The 23,193-nt window shown below is 37.0% G+C and overlaps 2 protein-coding genes across 2 annotated transcripts in view; one reads left to right on the forward strand and one right to left on the reverse strand.

The window, feature by feature from the left end:
- The window catches only part of LOC150075101 (uncharacterized), a 158,002-nt gene that overhangs the window by 134,262 nt on the left and 547 nt on the right, over positions 1–23,193 (reverse strand). The window lies entirely within an intron of this gene.
- The window catches only part of LOC150075102 (uncharacterized), a 59,175-nt gene that overhangs the window by 25,788 nt on the left and 10,194 nt on the right, over positions 1–23,193 (forward strand). Inside the window, exon 2 of the mRNA XM_090388840.1 lies at positions 19,160–19,252. The gene's annotated coding sequence lies outside the window, so the exon portion shown is untranslated. The remainder of the gene's footprint in view (positions 1–19,159; positions 19,253–23,193) is intronic.

Raw genomic sequence — 23,193 nt, forward strand, 5'->3', positions numbered from 1 at the left:
TAAGCTCATATCAATAACAACAGATGGAGCTAAAGCAATGACAGGGCATCTTAACGGATTTGTCGCATCGTGCCAAAAGGATGATGAATTCCCAGATTTTATGAGTTACCACTGTATCATCTACCAACAAGTGTTAGCCAGAAAAAGATTAAATACTAAAAGTGAAGATTCGCGCAGTTACGTTGTGGAGAGCATAGTGTATGCTTCGAATTCTTATTTAGCTTACTTAATATTAATAATTTAATTATGGACAAAGCGTTCATTTCAAAATCGTGAATTCCATCAGAGGACAATCTCTTCAAAGGAGACTTTTAAAAATGCAACTCAATGAAAATGAACCAGATCCGATATTACACACAGATGTGAGGTGGCTAAATCGGAGTAAGTTTCTACAGAGATTTTGAAATTTTGCTGAATGAAATTTTAAAAAAAATTGTTGATCAAAGGGGAGCCAATTATCAGTAGCTACAAGATGCGGAGTGGTTGTGTGATCTGGCTTTTTTGGCAGATTTTACCAGTAAATTTAAGTGATCTGAATTGGGAATTACGAGGAAAAAATAAAAATGTGGGTGACATGATTAGTAGTATTTCTGCATATAAATATGAATTTTTGGCAATGGCTAAGGATCTAAAAAAAAAAAAAAAAAAAAATCATTTTGCAAATATATCTTGTTTTTAAATTTAAATGTGAGAAATATGTTTCTGAAATTGAGAAAGTTGTGAATGATTTTTAAACCAGATTCAATGATTTTAAAACAATTGAAGAAATTGTTCAATATATTTCTTATCCATTTAATGTTCACTTAGATACGAAACAAATTGCTGAGATTTTTCACACTGACAAAATATTACTTGAAAATGAAATTAATACATTAAAAAACGATATCTTCCTAAAAGCCAGATCATCAGAAGAAGACTTTTGGAAATATATTTGCCAAGAAAGGTACCCAACTATAAAAAAATGCAGTAAACTTTTAAATTCCTCTTTTGGTTCCACATATCTATGTGAATTGGCCTTTTTGTATTTGAAACAAGCAAAGACCAGGAATTGCTCTACTCTTACGGACTTGCATACGGAAGATTCTTTACAGTTAGCCTTATCCAAGTATATCCCCGATTTTGAAAGGTTGGCAGATGACACGAAGACATAAACTTAACATGAATTTAAAATAAGAATTCTGAGTTGTATTTAATTTTAAAATTTATAAACAACATTTTTCAATATGTGTTGATTAACTTTTTTTAACCATGTGCGATGAAACTCTTGAGATGGTAGATTGCGGCACATTTTGAAGAAAAAAAGTAGATCTCATGACAAATTAGGTTGGCCATCCCTGCTGTATACAATGTCAAAATTATTTTTGCATCCAGTCTTTGATGAGCAGGATCTTCACCTGCACAAACCTAACCTGTGTAACCTGACAGCAGTATGTGATATGGTGGGGGTAAAGAACCAACCGTGCAGGAGAGAGAATTGTTCAGTTTAATAAGAGCTTTGAAAGTATGTAACTGGCCATATATTATTTTTTCAAAGCTTGCTAAGATAATTATTCAAGTATTAATCATGTAAAATAAATAATAAATAAAAAAAAAAAATTGGGATATTTCATGAGAATGTGCAGACAGTATTCCCAAGTGCAGGATCCACATTTCTAACACTAAAGAAATTTCTCGATGCTGAAGGGGAATAGTCTTCTTCCTTTTCCTTTATTTATATAATAAAAGTCTTTTTATATAATTGCCAATGCAGATCCAATTAGATTTTCACATAGCACTCGTTTCTTTTCTTTCTTTTTTTTTGTGATTGAGTTTAACAAATCAATTAATAGAGTACTGTTTTCAATCCAGTAACAAACTGAAAAATTGTTTTTTTTATAATAAAAACAAGAAATGTCTCACAGGCAAAACCTAATTATATTTGTTCTATTTAGGAGATGAGTGACAGAGATAAGACATTTTGTTCACTGAATTTGAAGAGGAAATGGCAACTCTAGATTAGCATGTTTATAAAGCTTTGTTTGCAATTAAGTTCTTTCACAATAAAATTTTTGTTCAGAATGTCTGATTTGATGTCTTATACTTGTTATGATGAACCAAAGGCGACAAATGAAGCAAGATAAACACTGACAAGGAGGAAATTGAGTACACTGAATTATGCAAAACCATTAGAAAGAGGCTCGGAGAGGACATAAGAAGATTTAACACAAGAAAAGTAGAACAAGCATTAAGGGAAAACAAAGGACTGAAATCAGCAGCCATGAGCAGTAATACAGAAAGACAAATGATACTGAAACTGAAGAATAGCGATGGTGTACTTATTATTTAGTACACCATCGCTATTCTTCATAAATAGCAGAGAAGGCATAATTCAAATAGCAGAAGACTACTATAGAGAATTATACAAGGAGCGAGGAAATGATGCCAGCAGTGGGGAAGATGGATCGCAAATTAGCAACACATACAACATACCCGATATTCTTCCTGATGAGGTAGAACAGGCATTGAAGAAAACGAAGAATCAGAAAGCCCTGGGGGAAGATGAAGTTACTGTAGAGTTGTTAAAATTGGGAGGTAAAGACATAAAACTGGCAAGGCTCTTCACAAAATGCATTAGAAAAAGTGTGACGCCTAAGCAGTGGAATAATGCAATCATAGTTTTGCTGCATAAGAAAGGAAATAAATCAGAAATTGGAAATTATAGACCAATTAGCTTTGTTATCCCATATCTACAAGTTGTTCACAAGAGTCATTACTAACAGATTAGAAAGAATACTTGATGAGAATCAACCGAAAGAGCAAGCTGGCTTTAAGACAGGATTCCCAACTATAGATCACCTTTATGTAATATCACAGCTAATGGAGAAAGCAAATGAATATAAAACACCATTATGCCTGGCATTTGTGGATTATGAAAAGGCATTTGACTCCATACAGCATAAGGCAATCTTTCGGGCACTGGAAAGACAAGGCATATATACCCCATATATTATGATTTTGAAGAAAATATATGAGAACGCCACCTCCTTTATTAGACTAGACAAAGACAGTAGAAAATTTAAAATTGAGAAAGGAGTTCGACAAGGAGACACTATCTCCGAAGCTGTTTACTGCTGCTCTTGAGGAAGCTTTCAGAAGATTACACTGGTCACAGAAAGGAGTCAATGTGAACGGAGAGTACCTAAACCATTTACGATTTGCAGATGACATTGTGGTCATAAGCCACGATCCCAAAGAATTAGAGGAAAATCTTAATCAGTTATGCACAGTTAGTAAGGATTTTGGACTAAAGATGAATATGGCTAAAACAAAAGTAATGATGAACAAGTATGCCACAGAAATGGACATAATGATTGAAGGAGCAGTAATTGAAAAGGTGGAATCATGTACTTGTCTGGGACAAGTTATTATCTGTAATAATGATATATGGCTGGAAGTCAAGAGAAGAATAAATTTTGGACGGATAGCATTCAGGAAATATAGTCACATACTGAAGAGCAATATCCCGGTTTGTGTGAAACGTAAAATAATGAATCAATGTATACTCCCCACCATGACTTAGGGAAGTAAACTTGGGCACTCACCAAAAGAATGGAAGAGAAGCTGAGAACTACACAGCGAAGAATGGAATGAATTATACTGGGAATCAGACTTAGATAAGAAGAGAAACACATGGATTAGGCAGCAAACTCAAGTAAAGGACATGCTTATCAAAACTAAAGAACTAAAATGGTCTTGGGCAGCACACATAGCTCGAAGACATGACAGATGGACTAAGAAAATAACAGAATGGTACCCAAGAGGAGCTAGAAGAAAACCTGGAAGACAAAGGCGGAGATGGATAGATGAAATTCATGAGTTTTTGGGTAGGAAATGGATGGCCAGTGCTCAAAACAGAAGGAAGTGGAAAGTTGCTGGAGAGGCCTTCATCCTGCAGTGGATTGAAAATGGCTGATGATGATGATTATTCCGCTTATTAATTTAATCTCTCATTCTTTATTTTCATTTAAATTCTGTATAAACTATAGTTGTGAAAGGCCATTATAAGCCATTTTAACCTTCCATCTCTAGCATGGTGTCTGATAAGTGCCATGTTTTTAAATTTTTCAACAAGCACAGACGAGGCTGAAAAAAATTCTACTCCTTGAGCCTTGCACAATCTCTTCAGGGCAGAATTGATTGACAAGACTCTCATCATATACTCCATCCTATCGTGTCTGGGTAGAATTGCAGACACTTTTACATTCAACCCTAACCCACGACTTTTTTTCAACGTTGACCTGTACTTGTTGAGTAAATCTGCAGATCTCTTACTCGTAATGTCATCAGTTCCAATGTGTACAACAATATCACCTTTTGTGCCCTTAAAAGATATCTGCTCTACAATGTCATCAGCTTTTGCCCCTGGCAGACATACCCTGGTCCTGTTCCACTTATCCTTCTTACATATTATATTCCCCATCTCCCTGGCAGTAGTCACCAACAATAACTAGTTCCTGTGAGATCAGTGCATTCTTCCTTGGAGACTGCCTCTGTGTTGCCTGATGCACAGGAGTGAGCTCTGCCATTGAGCTGGACAGCTGAGAGCTTGATGGGACCCTCATTAATTTCTTCGAGGGAATTTACCCACCTTAAGCTCTCACAGACGCTGAGTTGGCACCTAATTTCTTGTCACTCTAGACACCTAGCGCGCACGCACACACACACACACACACACACACACACACACACACACACACACACACACACACACACACACACACACACACACAAAGACATCCTCCTTGACTAGATCATGTCCCATTTTAGAAAGGTCAGCAAACATTTTACATTTCGCACATTTTTTTGAGACTGTGATATGTTGGAGAATCGCCCCCTTCGTTTCTACCCCGAGTCACAGCACTCACTAGTCTGTGATCTTTGCTTCGCAGCTCTAGTCTGGGTCATGATTTCCGTTTAAATGCAGTTTAGTTAACAATGAAATTTAATAAGATTAATAATATTTTTGATTAATTGATAATACTATAATAAGCTAATAGATTCCTAATACAATGCTTTGTATTAAGCTATCTAATTTTTTGTTATACCCTCCACTATCAGTTCGAGATATATATGGTACACTATTTCTTATCGACTACAATATGGCTGCAAGTTCAGCAATATTGGCGCCAACACAGGGAGTCGTAACTTCCAAAAAACACTAGTTAAATTCAAAATAAGAAGCTAACGAGTGCTACTAAACCTATTTAATATCTCTGTAAAACGCAATGTAATATTAATTAACGAAGAATACGGGCTTCTTCTGGTGTATCTTTTGTAATCATAAATTTTTTAATTAAAGAACTTGCAGATGCTCATACCTTTAGCATGTGACTTTCACTAAGTTCATGCTGTTTTACAGCAAAGATTCCTTTAAGAGCTATTGAAAATTTTAATGCACTGCTTACATCTACCTTTAAATTCATTTTCTTTCTTCAGCCATGTGTATTCTTTTAACCGATTTTCATTAAAATGCCACTTTCTTTTTTTTTTTACTGCTTAAACTGCTTTGTTCCATTCTTGGGGCTCACTATTATAAAATAAACTACAAAGCATAAACAATTTTATGTGTGATTTTAACAATTACATGTTACGTGTGCTGCCTTCAAGATTTGAATTGCGAATGAAATACTGCAGCCAACGAAATGCTCCCCTTCACGAACGCAACGGGTACAATGCCAGCACATTTTGCTCTCATAACCATATTTTAGTAACAGTATGACTGTCATTAAAATGTGGTTATTTTAATTACTGCCACAGTAATTAAAATAATTGCATAGATTGCACACTTCCATTTTTTATAATTTCAATATGTAAATGTAGGACATTTAAGCACGGATGTAGGACACTTACTTGCAATTGTAGGACTGTCCTACCGAAAGTAGGACACCTGGCAACCCTACCTGCATTGCATAGGCTTGGTTGGGTCAGGTTCAATCTGGCAGACAAATATTTTGGCTGAGATTTATTTAGTATTATGTTAATTATTATTTGAATTAAGATAACAGGTTTAATTAGTACAGGATTGCATATGCATAACTTTTTTTTTTTGATACTTGATGGTATTTATTGAAGGTTTATCTCTTGCTTTACCATTTATCTTTTCAAGTCTCTTCTGTTTTATGATTCCATTTAATGAATAGAAGATAAGAGGATTAATAGTGCACAGATTTCTTTTTTTATCGTCATTATTTAATGAATTTATTACAGATTTATAAAACTGCATTGTCTCAAGTACTTATGATCTTTCCCCCTCCCTCTGCCCATTGTACCCTTTTATAACAAATCAGTTAGAGAAGTGTTTCCCAAATTGGGGTCCATAGACCAGTTTCAGTGGGTCCACGAAATGGTGGTCAGCCATATATATTACACACACACGTACGCATATATCTATGCATATGTTATATATAGGGGTCCGCAAACTTTTTTTTGATATTTGAAGGGGTCTGTGAACTTTTTTAAATTTTGAAAAGGTCTGTAGATTTCAGTAGTTTGGGAACCACTGAGTTAGAGGATTCAGTGAACTGTTTTGTACTTAGCTAAAATTGCACTGGAAATTCTATTACCATAATAAGTAACATATTTTAAATGCATTATCCTTTAAGTGAGCAGCACTACAGACCACACTGTGCACAACTGCCAAACTAATCTCCGTTAGTATATATTTTCTTCCCATGGAAATATGCTGCACATGTGTGTATTTCCAGGCATGGAAGACGGTGAAAATTTTATCTTTATTTTTGCATTTTCAACAAATCTGTGCATGGGTAGTGATAATTATAATTTGCAAGGGAGCTAAAAAAAAAAAATTACCCATGTGGCCATGAAAGGCAGGGGTTTTGTGACTTTCTGTATTTCCATTGTGATTTGCATTATGATTTCAGTTAAGTTCTAAAAAGGATTGCAAGATAAATCTTTTGTATAAAGGGAAAAAAACCCAGTTTATTCAGTTCTGATGAATTTTTGGACACATTCATGTAACATTTGATGTTATGGTAAAGGTTGAGTGGGAGAAGACAGTGGTAATCAATGGCCACTACACTTCATAAATAAATAAATTTTCTGTTTATACTCCTGGATGACCAAATGGTCAGAGGAATTCACAAGATAGACAGAATACAAGAAACAGCACCGTATTCAGCAGTCACCGGTTTGAACCCTGGTCACTCAAGGCACTTGTACTTATGCACCCACGTGCCTGACCACTAGGCTACAGCGGCCTTCTTGGACTAATGTTATTAGTGGCCCATGGTTCAGTGTAGGGTCCACTGTTGTTTTCTATATTTATCAGTGATATTGATGAAAGTATATCAGGCTTAATGTCCAAGTTTGCAGATGATACATTGTCATTAATCACCTGCCAACTTGGCAGGTGATTAATGACAGTAATGATGGTATGCTGCTGCAACAGGATCTAGAAAAGTTAGGCAGATGGGCTGAGAAATGGCAACTGAAGTTTAACATTGACAAATGCAAAGTACTGCATATGGGTAGCAGTAATCCCAGAATAACATACCAACTGTGTGGTACTACACTCAAGGAAGTGGTAAATGAAAAAGATCTGGGAAGGGATAATTGTGCAGTCAGATATGAAGTTTTCTGAGCAGTGCAGGTAGGCTGCCTGGACAACTCATGGGGTTTTGTCAATGATATACAGGAATTTTGCTAGCAGGGATAAGGAAGTGATTATCCCATTGTATAAGGCAATGGTCTGGCCATATCTTGAGTACTGCATACAGGTCTGGTAGCCTCATTTTAGAAAGGATGTAGAGCTGCTGGAAAGAGTACCGAGAAGGACAACGAGATTGGTGAGGAGAACAAAGGGGTGCTCTTACAAAGAACAGCATCAGTTCTGCAAATTGCAGCATCTCTGGAGACTAGCACCTGCGACGTGATCTGATTAAGATGTTTACAGCTTTGAATGAATTGAGCAAGCTCAGTGCTAATGGATTCATCCTCTTGCTGAGAATACTCACACGAGGAGGCATAAATTCAAATTGAGGAAGGACGGTTGCAGAATAGATGCTCAGAAGTTTGCCTTTAGCTAGCAGATGGTTGATTGCTGGAACAAACTTCCATCTGTTGTGGAAGCTTAAATAAATTCAAGGAAAAACTAGACAAACTATTGGAATGAATGGATGGGGGAAATGTTTTTTTTTTTTTTTTGCTGATGCTATATAAGCTTGTTTTCTTGCATCATTTGCCAATATTACTGTAAATAAGCGCTGGTTGTCTTTGCCACATCATCCTTTCTGTCTACCCACTTACTGTAATAACTGAATTACTAGTGGATGAATTTTCATGAAATTTTATACTTGATTCTTTTAGAAAGATTTGTCCTTCCATCCAAAATTTCATTAACATAGGAAAAAATAGAAATCCATCAATTGTCATCTTTCTTTTTTTTTTTTTATACATAGACTCTCCATATACCATTTATTGTAGTGATGGACATAATTGAATGGTTAATGATCAGTTATTTCACTTATTGAAATAATCAATTATATGCAAATTAGTCAGATGGAATCTGATACAACATTCTACAATAATCTGTCATGGTATTTTCACGTGTGTGTGTGTGTGTGTGTGTAAACTAAAATAAGATATTTGCCAGCAGCATGGCAAAAGAGTAGAGTGAAAAAGAACTTGTGTCTGCAATTCTGCCCAGACACGATAGGAGGGAGTATATGATGAGAGCCCTGTCAATCAATTCGGCCCTGGAAAGATTGTGCAGGGCTCAAGGGGTAAATTTTTTTCAGCCTGGTCTGTACTTGTTAACAGGAGAGACTGCTTCTACAGGGATGGGATACACTTAAATAGAAAGGGTGCAAGAATGTTTGCTGATGCTATCGAGGCAGTGTTAGGCGGGTCGGAAAACTGCTAGATTGGGGGGATACAAGGACTAATAGATTAACAGTAGCCACTGGCAGAGGTGAAAGTGATTCTTGCACTGCTTCTATTGGAATGAGCCGCAGCCTGGAAAATAAGATGCAGGATATTTCAGAGACTGCTGGGAATCATTGGGGTACAAGTAAACACACGGGTTGTGTTAGGGTAGCTAAGAAAAAGAACAGGTGCATGTATACTTGCGTGTACACCAATGCTAGGAGTTTAGTAAATAAATTTGATGAATTTGAGGTATTGCTCAAAACATCAAAGGCAGATATTGTGGGGATTTCAGAGACGTGGTGTCACACAGATATAAGGAATGCAGAACTGGAATTTGGGGAGTACAATGTCTACAGAAAGGATAGACAGGATAGGAAGGGAGGAGGGGTTATGCTATTAGTTAAAAAACACATAAAATCCAAGGAAGTGAAGCCAGTCAACATCGCTGGACAGTGCAGTGTCGAGTCAGTTTGGTGTGACATAAGCATTGGGAGATCAAAATTGAGAGTAGGAGTGTGCTATAGGCCTAATGACTCTGATGAGTATAATAAGAAACTGTTCAGAGAAATAGAGTGGGCCAGTAAATCAGAGAGTCTTATAATGGGAGATTTTAATTTCCCAGATATTGACTGGAATTTGGGGGCTGGTCACTCACACACTAGCAGGGCTTTTGTGGATTTATTGGATGATTGTTTTCTACATCAGCATGTTCGGGAGGCAACTAGAGGGAGTAATACTCTTGATTTGATTATCAGTAGTGATTCTTCATGAATTAAGAATCTGCAGATAAATGAACCACTAGGTGGCAGTGATCACAGTGTGCTGAAGTGGGAGTTACTCAAAGAGGTAACTACCATTAGGGGTAAAGGGAAGGGGTATTGCTTTCGTAAAGGCGACTACAATGGACTGAGACAGTATTTAAATTCTATACAGTGGGATCAACTGATGATATTGCCAACAGCAAATTCAAAATGGGAAGCATTCAAAGAACTTATCTTGGAAGCTACTAGGCTTTACATACCAACTAAGAAATATTGTTCAAGGTTTAGGCCTAAATGGATGTCAGATGAACTAATGAGGCATATGGCAGAGAAGAAAAATGCATGGGATACATACAAATTAACACGTGACACAGACACCTATGATAGATACAAGTTGATCTGTAACCAAGTTACAAAGGAGGTTAGGCAGGCGAAGGCAGATTACGAGAGATCCTTGGCAAGGGATGCGAAGAAAAACAGCAAAGAGTTCTTTACTTATGTAAACTCTAGAAGGAAGGGGATGAATCAGATTGATCCACTTGAGATCGATGGGTCAACTGTTGATGACCCTGCTCAGGTAGCTAACAAACTAAATGAATATTTTGCATCGACATTCACACGTGAGGAGTTATTCAGCGAGGGGAATGCCAGAGGTGTATTCAACTCTAGCAGTAAGCTAGAGAATCTTGTAATAACTGAGAGTAAAGTGGAGGAGAAACTGTTGAAGATAAACACAAGAAAGGCACCCGGGGTGGATGGGATCTATCCAGTTATATTAAAGGAGGCAGCAAAGGAAGTAAGCAAACCCTTAGCCATAATTATGAGAGCTTCCTTGGACTCAGGGGAGGTACCCACGGACTGGAGATGTGCAAATGGGACCCCAATTCACAAAGGGGGATCAAAGGCTGACACAAGTAATTATAGACCTGTGAGTTTAACTTCTGTTCCCGGAAAATTAATGGAGGCACTGGTTAAAGAAGCACTGCAGGATCATCTAGACAAGACTTCAGTTATAGCTAGGACACAGCATGGTTTTGTTAAGGGTAAGTCTTGCCTGACCAATTTGATTGGATACTATGATGCAGTCACAAAAGAACTGGATGCAGGGAATAACTTTGATATTATATACTTGGATCTTAGAAAGGCTTTTGATACTGTTGCACATGGAAGACTGCTGCACAAATTGGAGCAGTGTGGCATTGGAGGCAAATTGCTGCTATGGATAAAGGGGTGGTTGAGGGGGAGAAGACAGAGTGGTAATCAATGGACACTGCTCATTGTGGACTAATGTTATTAGTGGAGTCCCTCAGGGTTCAGTATTGGGTCCTTTATTGTTTTCTGTATTTATAAATGATATTGATGATGGTATATCAGGCTTAATGTCCAAGTTTGCAGACGATACGAAGGTTGGCAGGGTTGTCAAGGACACTACTGACACTATGCTACTGCAACAGGATTTGGAAAGGTTGAGCAGATGGGCTTCGAGGTGGCAAATGAAGTTTAACATTGACAAATGTAAAGTACTACATATGGGAAACAGCAACCCCAGAGCAACATATCAACTCTGTGGTACTACACTGACAGTGGTAGAGAATGAAAGGGACCTGGGGGTGGTTGTGCAGGCAGATATGAAGTTCTCTGAGCAGTGCAGACGGGCTGCAAGAGTAGCTCATGGTGTATTGTCAATGATATATAGGAATTTTTCTAGCAGGGATAAGGAGGTGATTATTCCCTTGTATAAAGCAATGGTGAGGCCACACCTAGAGTACTGTATACAGGCCTGGAGGCCTCATTTCAAGAAGGATGTAGAGCTGCTGGAACGAGTACAGAGAAGGGCAACTAGATTGGCGAATGGGACAAAGGGGTGCTCTTACGAAGAAAGGCTTAAGTTTTGCGAATTACAGTGTCTGGAAACTAGGCACCAGCGAGGTGATCTGATAGAGGTGTACAAAGCCTTGAATGGTTTGAGCATGCTCAATGCTGATGGGATTCTTCCTCTTGCTCAGAATAATCACCTGAGAGGGCATAAATTCAAATTGAGGAAAGACAGATGTAGGATAGATGTGCGGAAATTTGCCTTTAGCCAGCGGGTGGTGGTAGGTGGAACAGACTTCCATCCCTTGTCGTGGAAGTTGATAGCCTAAGTTTAAGGCTCAGCTGGACAGGTATTTCGAACGAACAGAGGGGTGAAGTGGAAGTGGTTATTTTTATTTATGTTACTTTCTTTTTTTTTTTTTGGCTGATGCTGCATAAGCTTGCTTTCTTGCATCAAATGCCTCTACTAATGCTAATGCTAACTTAACCAAATAAAATAACAATAACAGAAAAAAAACGTTCCTAAAATAAATTATTTTAGGAACGTTGCTTCAACACTACCCTCTTCTTCTTTATTCTACCCCTATATATTTTTCCATTATTGTTATTTTATTTGGTTAAGTTCTTTTTCACTCTACTGGTTTGCCATGCTGCTGGCAAATATCTTATTTTAGCTTATTATAAGCAGCATGGAGTGGATTGTGCTTTTCTGCTGCCATCATCATCATCAGCCATTTTCAGTCCACTGCAGGATGAAGGCCTCTCCAGCAACTTTCCACTTCCTTCTGTTTTGAGCACTGGCCATCCATTTACTACCCAAAAACTCATGAATTTCATCTATCCATCTCTGCCTTTGTCTTCCAGGTTTTCTTCTAGCTCCTCTTGGGTACCATTCTGTTATTTTCTTAGTCCATCTGTCATGTCTTCGAGCTATGTGTGCTGCCCAAGACCATATTAGTTCTTTAGTTTTGATAAGCATGTCCTTTACTTGAGTTTGCTGCCTAATCCATGTGTTTCTCTTCTTATCTAACAGTCTGATTCCCAGTATAATTCATTCCATTCTTCGCTGTGTAGTTCTCAGCTTCTCTTCCATTCTTTTGGTGAGTGCCCAAGTTTACTTCCCTAAGTCATGGTGGGGAGTATACATTGATTAATTATTTTACGTTTCACACAAACTGGGATATTGCTCTTCAGTATGTGACTATATTTCCTGAATGCTATCCATCCAAAATTTATTCTTCTCTTGACTTCCAGCCATTTATCATTATTACAGATAATAACTTGTCCCAGATAAGTACATGACTCCACCTTTTCAATTACTGCTCCTTCAATCATTATGTCCCTTTCTGTGGCATACTTGTTCATCATTACATTTGTTTTAGCCATATTCATCTTTAGTCCAAAATCCTTGCTAACTGTGCATAACTGATTAAGATTTTCCTCTAATTCTTTGGGATTGTGGCTTATGACCAATGTCATCTGCAAATCGTAAATGGTTTAGGTACTCTCCGTTCACATTGACTCCTTTCTGGGATTAGTCTAATCTTCTGAAAGCTTCCTCAAGGGCAGCAGTAAACAGCTTCGGAGATATTGTGTCTCCTTGTCGAACTCCTTTGTCGATTTTAAATTTCCTACTGTCTTTGTCTAGTCTAATAAAGGAGGTAGCGCTCTCATATATTTTCTTCAAAATCATAATATATGGGGTATATATGCCTTGTCTTTCCAGTGCCCGAAAGATTGCCTTATGCTGTATGGAGTCAAATGCCTTTTCATAATCCACAAATGCCAGGCATAATGGTGTTTTATATTCATTTGCTTTCTCCATTAGCTGTGATATTACGTGAAGGTGATCCATAGTTGAGAATCCTGTCCTAAAGCCAGCTTGCTCTTTCGGTTGATTCTCATCAAGTATTCTTTCTAATCTGTTAGTAATGACCCTTGTGAACAACTTGTAGATGTGGGATAACAAGCTAATTGGTCTATAATTTCCAATTTCTGATTTATCTCCTTTCTTATGCAGCAAAACTATGATTGCATTATTCCACTGCTTAGGCGTCACACCTTTTCTAATGCACTTTGGAAGAGCCTTGCCAGTTTTTGTGTTATGTCTCTTCCTCCCAATTTTAACAACTCTACAGTAACTTCATCTTCTCCCGGGGCTTTCCGATTCTTCATTTTCTTCAATGCATGTTCTACCTCATCAGGAAGAATATCGTGTGTCGTATGTGTTGCTACTTTGCAATCCATCTTCCCCACTGCTGGTATCATTCCCTCGCTCCTTGTATAATTCTCTATAGTAGTCTTCTGCTATTTGAATTATGCCTTCTCTGCTGTTTATAAGTACACCATCGCTATCTTCAGTTTCAGTATCATTTGTCTTTCTGTATTACTACTCATGGCTGCTGATTTAAATCCTTTGTTTTCCCTTAATGCTTGTTCTACTTTTCTTGTGTTAAATCTTCTTATGTCCTCTCTGAGTATCTTTCTAATGGCTTTTCATAATTCGGTATACTCAATTTTCTCCCTGTCAGTGTTTTTCTTGCTCTTCATTTGTCGTCTTCGGTTCATCATGACAAGTGTTTCTTGACTCATTTTTTCTTCTTTGGATTTCTGTTTCCCTATAGGTTTCTTGGGCTTTTTTTCTGCTGCCATGTTAGCTTTTCTACTATTTTCTTATTTATTTTAATATATATTTCTTATTTTTATCTCTCTATTTAATTTTGAATTAATTGGATTTTATATATGATCAAATTCCCTGCTGTTTTTTTTTTTTTTTCTTGTTGATTTCATAATTGCCTGATTTGCATATAATTGATTATACTCATCACTGGTACACACTGAGTGATCACCAAATTATGACCACCCCTATGAAAACTGAATGCAATCCATTGACCACGAGAGTGCGCAGTTAGTTGACCTACGTAGCATAGATAAGGTGTCAGTGATTCGGTAGGTAGTAAAATTCCGAGCGTGATGGGTAAAAGGAAGGATTTATCGGACTTTGATAAAGGACAGATTGTGGGTGTTCGACAAGCTTGTGCCTCAATTTCCCAAACATCTGAACTGGTGGGAGGTTCGAGAGCCACTGTAGTTAAATGTGTACCAAGACTGGCATCAAAATGGTCAAACAACGACCCGAAAGAGTTGACTACCCAATACAACATGGGCCAAACCTGAACAAAATCCGGCATGACCGTGCATCACATGTATGGGCTATACCAGCAGACGACCACTACGTCATCCTATCCTAATCAAGGTTCATCGGCGTAAAAGACTCACCTGGTTCAAAGAGCATGCAAGTTGGACGTTAGAAGACTGGAAGAAGGTGTGCTTGTCGGATGAGTCACGTTATTTACTCCACACCGTGGATGGTTGTGTACAGATTTGGCGTCAACAATATGAGGCTCTTGATCCATCATGCATGGTATCAAAAGTGCAGGCTGATGGAGGTGGTTGTATGGTGTGGGGCATGTTTAACTGGCAGGAACTTGGACCCCTGGTGCATGTGGAACAACGTATCAGTGGTCTCCACTATCATCAACTGCTTGCTGACTGTGTACACCCCAGTATGTTACGCTTTTTCCCGAATGGCGATGGTGTCTTCCAAGATGACAATGCGCCGAGCTATCGGGCACTTGTTGTGCAGGAAAGGTTTGAGGAACACAGTTCTGACTTCTGGCATATCGATTGGCCTTCGAACTCCCCCGATATCAATCCCATAGAACACTTATGGAACACTATGGAAAGGCATATCAGGCATCTGGATAAACCAGTCACCTCCATACCTGCATTTGTGACCACATTACACACAGCTTTGGTTGGCCATACTTCCCGAACGCTTCCGAGATCTTGGGAATCAATGCCACGTCGGATAGTTGCTGTACTGAGGGCAAAAGGGAGGACCTACAAAGTATTAGATAGGTGGTCATAATTCAGTGATCACTCATTGTATATTCTGGCTGAAGAACTGGATGGATTTAATAAATAATTTTTTTAGATAGAGTTGTCGGGCCATCCTAAATTTATTTCAAATCACGAAAATAGGATTCTGGCTATTCCCTTTTTTCTTATACACATCATGTAGGTTATCTATATACCATACATTGTAACTGAAGTAGTGGATATTATATTGTTTCTGTGCCCATTTATTCTTCCAGTCAGTGCACAGATACAACATAATATCTAATCCTTCATTGTAAGTGAAGTATTGGGTATTATGTTGTATCTGTGCACTGATTGGAAGAATGAATGGGTGACCTGGAAGATGTGCAGAAATGAAATGTTCTCTCTTTGTGCATAAGTCATTGTGGTTTGAGAAAGTTATATTTTGTGTTATCAGTTTACTAAATACATAATTGTTTAATATGTCAATCACAGCAGAAATGGTAAATACATGTTATCTTTCAGTTGTTATTAAATCTAGAAGAAATAAGCACATTGCATTATGAAAGCATTGACAACATATGATAATTTAGTTTATTAAATCAGAGCCTGAAATGTGTTGCATTTCATATGCTATAATTACAAAGTATTACAAAATGTGCATTGAAGTGAAAACAGTTACTTTTAAGTGTTATTAGTTAATAAATTAGTAATTAGCATTAGTAGGGTGTATGATGCTATATATAACCACCCACTGGCTAAAGGCGAATTTCCGCACATCTATTCTATAATTGTCTTTCCTCAGTTTGAATTTATGTCCCCTCAGGTGAGTAATCTGAGCAAGAGGAAGAATCTCATTAGCATTGAGCTTGCTCAATCCAGTCAAGGTCTTATACATCTCAACTAGATCACCTCGCAGGTGCCTAGTCTCCAGAAGCTGCAAGTTGCAGAACTTAAGCCTTTCTTGGTAACATCAACCCTTTGTTCCACACCAATTTCATTGCCCTTCTCTGTACTCATTCCAGCAGCTCTACATCTTTCCTAAAATGAGGCCTCCAGACAGCACTCAAGGTGGCCTGACCACACTGGCCTGACCATTGTCTTATACAAGGGGACAATCACCACCTTATCCCTGCTAACAAAATTCCTGTATATCATTGACAGACACCCTGAGCTACTCTTGCAGCCTTTTTGCACTGCTCCGAAAACTTCAATCTGACTGCAGAATTAATTGGTAACAAGATAATCAGTCATTTACTTTTCACTTCTGTTAATCATCACAAAAGAAAAACATTAATTTAAGAAATAAAAATCAAATGCACCTGAATTGAAATATATTGCATACATTAACTGACTTGTTCACTATGACAGTCAATTTCTGGCATGAATAGAATTGATTTTGTTTTAAGGAGAGACTGTTCTTTGTGGGGACTGTAAGAATATATAAATGGTCACTGACTGAAATTCTGTATGTGGACCTGTAACCTCTTGTAGCTTTTCACAAAAAGATGCAGCATTTCAAGAGTAGAGATAGAAGAGAAGCCTGGTTCTTGGGCAAAATCCAAGTCGTGTATACTCCCAAGTGTTGTAATTGCTAGTATAGACAGTCTTTTAAATTTAAAAAATCTTTATTAATGGTCATCCTTTCCTGCAAGTTTTTGAAGTAATAGATTGACCTCAAGTCTATTGCTGTTAATTTTTGGTGATGTCTTGGTGCAATAACTACTTTTATCATAGTGCAACAGATCATACGATATGTTACTTCGTGTGGTTTATTGTAAGAATCCAAAATAACTCGTGGGGGAAATTCTACTCCTCTACACGAGATCGACTTGCTACAGCCCTGAATAAAGATACCTTTTAAGAATTACTTCAGTCACCAATGAAATTTGTGAGATTGAACTGAGAGTTAGTATTAGTATTAGTAACGGCCGCTTGGTGCAAGAAAGCCTATGGCTTATGCTGCACCAGCCAAAAAAAAAAAAAAAAAAAAAAATCCGAACAAAACAATGATAAAAACAAAAAAAAAAAAAAATAAAAAAAATAAATAAATAACTAAATAATAATAATTAATAAATAAAAAAAAATAAAATAAAAAATAAATAAAAAGGAAATTAAACCTATCATCCTATGTGCTTCCGTTACCCGAAAGTACTATCCAGATGCCCTTTGAATTTCCCCAAACTGTCGGCCTCTACCACCCATGAAGGCAACTTATTCCAGTAATTTATAACTCGCTGGCTAAAATAGAACTTCCTGCAATCCAATCTAAACATTTCCCCCCGTAACTTGAATTTATGTCCCCTAGTTCTAGCATCATGTATAATCTTGAAAATTTTGTCCTCATTCATTTTACTGATGCCTCTCAGAGCCTTAAACACCTCAATCAAATCTCCTCTAAGGTGTCTAGTTTCCAAACTCTGCAACCCACATATTCGAAGTCTTTCTTCATAAGGCCGCCCTTTTGCCGATCTCACCAGGCGAGTTACCCTTCTTTGCACCCTTTCAAGAAGCTCAATGTCTTTCTTCAGGTGCGGTCTCCATACTTGAACACAGTATTCCAAGTGTGGTCTAACATAAGCCTTATATAATGGGATTGTCTCTATCTTCTAGGATTGGCAGCCATGTGACAAAAGCACAGAAAGGTGGACTCTTAGTACAGACACCAAACTATTGACAGCATTTGTTAATTTATGTTTGATTAGAGGAAAAATAAATATTCAAACATTGTTTTTGTTCATGACAATGATATACTATTTATCTTATGCAGCTTTGTTCACATGTATGATGGTTATAAGTTGGGTATTTATTCATAACTCTGGAAATTACTTGGTAAATAAGTAATACAATCACTATATCTCTTATTGTTTTTTGATTTGTGTTACTTCATTACACTGTAATAACTAATTTATAATTAATTTAACAAATATATAATCACTTACAGAAATATTTAAAAACTTATGATCAGAGTTTACTTATCAGTAGTGTTTAGTGTCATAGTACAAATTTGATATTGTGTGCTTTGGGAAGTTTATATTCAACCAATGAAATGCTAATTATCTAGGTGAACATGAGTAGTTGTACTCCATCACATTAGATGAGTTTTCTGTGTAATGGCTGTTCAGAAAATGTTTATTATTATTATTTTTTTTTTAAGTATGACCCCTCCTCAAATTTGATATCTAGATCTTAAACAGATTTGCTGAGGCTTGCCCTAACTGTTTGATTTCTTGAATGTGGTTGAACGATCAATGCTGGTTGATTTGAGTGAGATATTTTACAGTATGCAGCGAATTGAAAGAAGCAGTGATAACTGCGTTTTTGAGTGAAGGGTGATTGTTAGGGTCATGGTTTCCAACCAGTGTATCATGAAATGCTAGTAGGTGTTACTGAAAATATATAAGCTCATAGATAAAATTGTACTTTAAATATGTCACTTTAAGTTCCACAGATTGTAATTTGTAATGATTTTGTTCAGATGAGACCAGTTCATTGTGCGTACATGCTTGTTGAGCACATTGGAATGGTTCATTGTGTACCACAATAGAAAATGTTGAAAATTGTTGGGATAGGGTATATTTGGAATAATTGTGGCAAACCTAGGAAAATCTACTTGAACAATGCTATTTTGAAAAATTATTTGAAAGAAAATATTAGCTGATTATAAAACACAAAAACACATTAAATTTTTATTATTTTTTAAAAACAAATGTTTATAGAATATTTCAAATATGAAATGTTTATTATTATATATATATTTTCCCCCCCTAATTCAGGCAAAACCTTCTGCAGGATGCAGTGAATTTTCACCATTTGGAAACTGGGAGGAAAATGTGATTTTATAGGAAACTTTATTGTATCAAAGTCAGGTAAATACTTTTATTGCTGTTTTGTACTTGTTACATTATCCATTTGTTATTATTTCTGGGCATGACCGAAAATTATGGCACCAAGCTTGTGCAGAAGTACAGATTTTACCAATAATATTATGTTATCCAGTAAGTGTCTTTAGGTCAGAATTTGGTTGAAAAGCAGACAAAATTAAAAAGAAAAAAAAAAAAAAAAAGTGGAAAATTGCAGTGTTATTCATATAAGCCTAATTTTTTCATGGCTGTATTTCTGCACTTAAAAAGTGATTGATTATTATTGATATTATTATTAGTAGTAGTAGTGGCAAATGATGCAGGAAAGCAAACTTAAACTGCATTAGCCAAAAAGGAAAAAAAAAAAAAAATAATAATAATACTCTCACCTGTTCATCTCCTCTAATAATGTCTAATTCATCCTTAAATTTGTTTAAACTATCCACTTCCACAACACCAGATGGTAATTTGTTCCGACAATCAGTTACACTTTGGCTGAAGGCAGATATTTGCATATGTAACCTCGACATTCCTTTTCAATTTGCATTTATATCCCCTTGTGTCCACTGTCTGAGAAAGAGTTAGAGTACCATCATTATTAAGTTTACTCAATCCATTGAAAGCCTTAAACACTTCAATCAGGTCTCCTCACAACTGCCTAGTTTTCAGCTGCTACGAATTGCAGACCTATCTTTTGTTGTAAGAGTACCTCTTTGCTTTCTTGACTAATGTAGTTGCTGTTTTCTGCACCTGAAACAGGTGCAGGAAACAGAAATTATGTTTCAAGAGATCCATGTCTTAAAATAGGCTTCCGGACCTGTGTGCAGTACTCAAGATATAGCCTAAACATTGCTGTATACAATGGAATAATTAACCCCTTTCCTCTGCTGGCCGAGTTCCTGTATATCATTTGAGTTGGCCCATGAGCTAACCTGACAGCCTGGCTACAAGTACAGCTCGTGGGGTTCTCTCTGAGTAGTGTAGGGCAGACAGACTACCCTACGCTACCCAGAGAACTTTGTGTCAGACTGTACAATTATCCCTAGGTCTTTTTCATTCTCCACCACCTAATTGGTATGTTATTCTGAGATTACTGCTGCCCATAATGTAATACCTCACATTGCTGATTTTAAATATCAATTGCGACTTCTCAGTCCATCTGCCTAATTTTTTTAGGTCTTTCTGCAGTAGTATGCCTTGATCAAACTTAGACAGTAAGCTTGATATGCCTTCATCAATATTGTTAATATTGTAAACAATCAGGGGGGTCTAGCCTCTGAATCCAGAGGACTCCATTACACATTAGTCCAAGAAGAGCAGTGTCCATTTATAACCACCCTTTGTCTTCTGCCACTTAATCATTCCTTTATGCATAGTAGTAGTAACTTCCCCTTAATGCCCCACTGCACCAGTTTTTGCAACGGTCGTTCATGTGGAACAGTGTCTAAAGCTTTACTGAAATCTGAATACATGATATCAGAATTGTTTGCATCTGCTTCCTTTGTTACTGCATCATAGTAGTGAATCAGATTGGTTAAACAGGATCCCCCATCTCCCCCAACAAATCCATGTTGTAATTTCCATATAATTCCATTTCTGTTAAAATGCTCCTGTAATATTTCTTTAACTAATGACTCCATTATTTTCCATGAAATAAAAGTCGTGCTTACAGGTCTCTAATTGCACACATTGCCCTTTTATCCCCCTTTGTGAATAGGAGACATATTTGCACACTTCTAGTCTAGAGGAACTTCTCCTGAATCTAAGGGTGCTCTCATAATTATGGCCATGGGTTTGCATACCTCTTTATCTGCTTCTTTTCCCATCAGTCCCAGGTGCCTTATTTAATTTTAGCTTTTGCAGTTTCTCTTCCACTTTCTTCTTATAAAAATCATTTAACTCCTGCTTATAACTTAGTGTAATTCTGGTGTTTCAATCCATAAAACCTTCTTCACATATCAATGTAAATTAAAAATATTTATTCAGTTTGTTTAGCAACCTGAACAGGATCATCAAAAGTTACATCATTTGTGTTTAGTGGGCCAATGTTGTTCATCCCTTACCTTCTAGCATTAGCACAAGCAAAGAATTCTTTTCTACTTTTCTTTGTATTCTTTGCCAAAAAATTCTTATCTTTATCTTTTCTAATCCTCTTAGTGACCTGATTGTGGACTAATTTGTATTTCTGTAGAATTCTGTATCCCTTGCTAATTTAAAACATTCCATGCATTTTGCTTCTCTGCCACTAGTCTCATTGTTTCATCCTTGAACAGTGTAAATAAATAAAATTTTCTGTTTATAGTCTTGGATGACCACATGGCCAGAGGACTTTACAAGATAGAGAGAGAGACTGAAAAAAAAAACAGTACCGTATTTAGAAGTTACACGAGCTTGAACCACGGTCACTCAATGTTGGTATAAAAAGATTAGTAACCTTCTATGATTACTTCCCTGAATGCTTTACATTTAAAATTTTCACTTAGTAACTTCATCAGTTGGTCCCAATGAAAGGAATTTTAAAACTGTCTAAGACCACTGTAGTTGCATTTATGAAAGCCAAATTCCTTTTCCTTACTCTTGACAGTAATTCTGTTTTTAAGTGTATCCCACATCAATATATTATGATCACTGCCACCTAGTGGTTCCTTTATCTTCTGGAAATATTTAATGCATGGAGTCACTGCTGGTGATCAGATCAAGACTATTGAGTAAATCCAGAAAATTTTTGCTATTGTGTAATTTGCTAACCCACAGAATCCAGTCAATATCTGGAAAGTTGAAGACCCCCATTATAAGATATTCTGATTAACTAGCCTTACTATGTATAATTAATGCTCATTATACTCATGGTTGTTAGTTCTGTAATATTCCATCTCTCATTTTAGTTTTCCCAATGCTTATATCACACCCCACCGACCGAATATTGGCCACCCATAAACTGGGCACATTGTCTTAGATTTTATGTACTTCTTAACCAAAAGAATAACTTTTTCCCCTATCCTGCCCTTTGTTCCTTCTGTATACATGGCACGTTATAACCTTGTCATTTTTGTGCCACAAAAAATCAAATGAAATCTGTACACATGGTACTCAACATATTCAAATTTTGCATTGCTTATGTCTGAGTAGCACAATGTTTCCAATGTCCTTAATGCATTTGTTGACTTAACCAGTAATTCAAATTCATCAAATTTATTGATTATACTCCTATCATTAGTATACAAGCAAGTATCTGTTTTTGCTTTTAGTAACCCCAGCAGTCCTTGTAATCTCCAGCAGCTTGCTTTTCAGACTGGTTGCAGCTGCTGTTAATCTGTTAGCCTCTGTATCCCTCCCTGCTATCCCAAGGCTAGGAGCTTTCTGTCTCATGTAATGATAGCCTTGATAGCTTCAGTAAATATTCTTGAATCCCTTCTGTTTAAGTGTATTCCATCCTTGTATAAACACTCTCCTGTTAACAAGTGCAGACCATGCTGAGAAAAAATGCTATCCCATGAGCCTAGCACAGTCTCTTCAGGACTCAATTGATGAGGCTCTTATGTATTCCCTCTTATCACATCTAGACAGAATTGCTGACACTTTCAGATTTAATCCAAACTTGTGACTTTTTCTCAACATTGCTCTTTACTCATTAAGCAAATCCTCAGATATCTCTACTGTTAATATCATTATTACCAGCATGTACAACAGTATCACCTTTTGTGATATTAAATGATAGTTGCTCTCTAACATCAACTTTAGCTCTCAGAAGACCTATGATGCTCTTATTCTACCTATCCTTTTTCACAATATATTCCCTGTTTCCCTGACAGTAGTCACCAACAACTGCTGTCTCCTATAGGACAGAATCTCTGCCATTGGGGATGTGACTGTGCTTGTTGCTCTAGCATTGCACTGGTTAGCTGGTGGGTTCCCCTCCTTTATTTCTTCCAGAGCATGAACCCCGT

This window comes from Mastigoproctus giganteus, chromosome 14 (genome assembly GCF_048544385.1).
Source record: "Mastigoproctus giganteus isolate SK-2022 chromosome 14, ASM4854438v1, whole genome shotgun sequence".
Lineage (NCBI taxonomy): Eukaryota > Metazoa > Arthropoda > Arachnida > Uropygi > Thelyphonidae > Mastigoproctus > Mastigoproctus giganteus.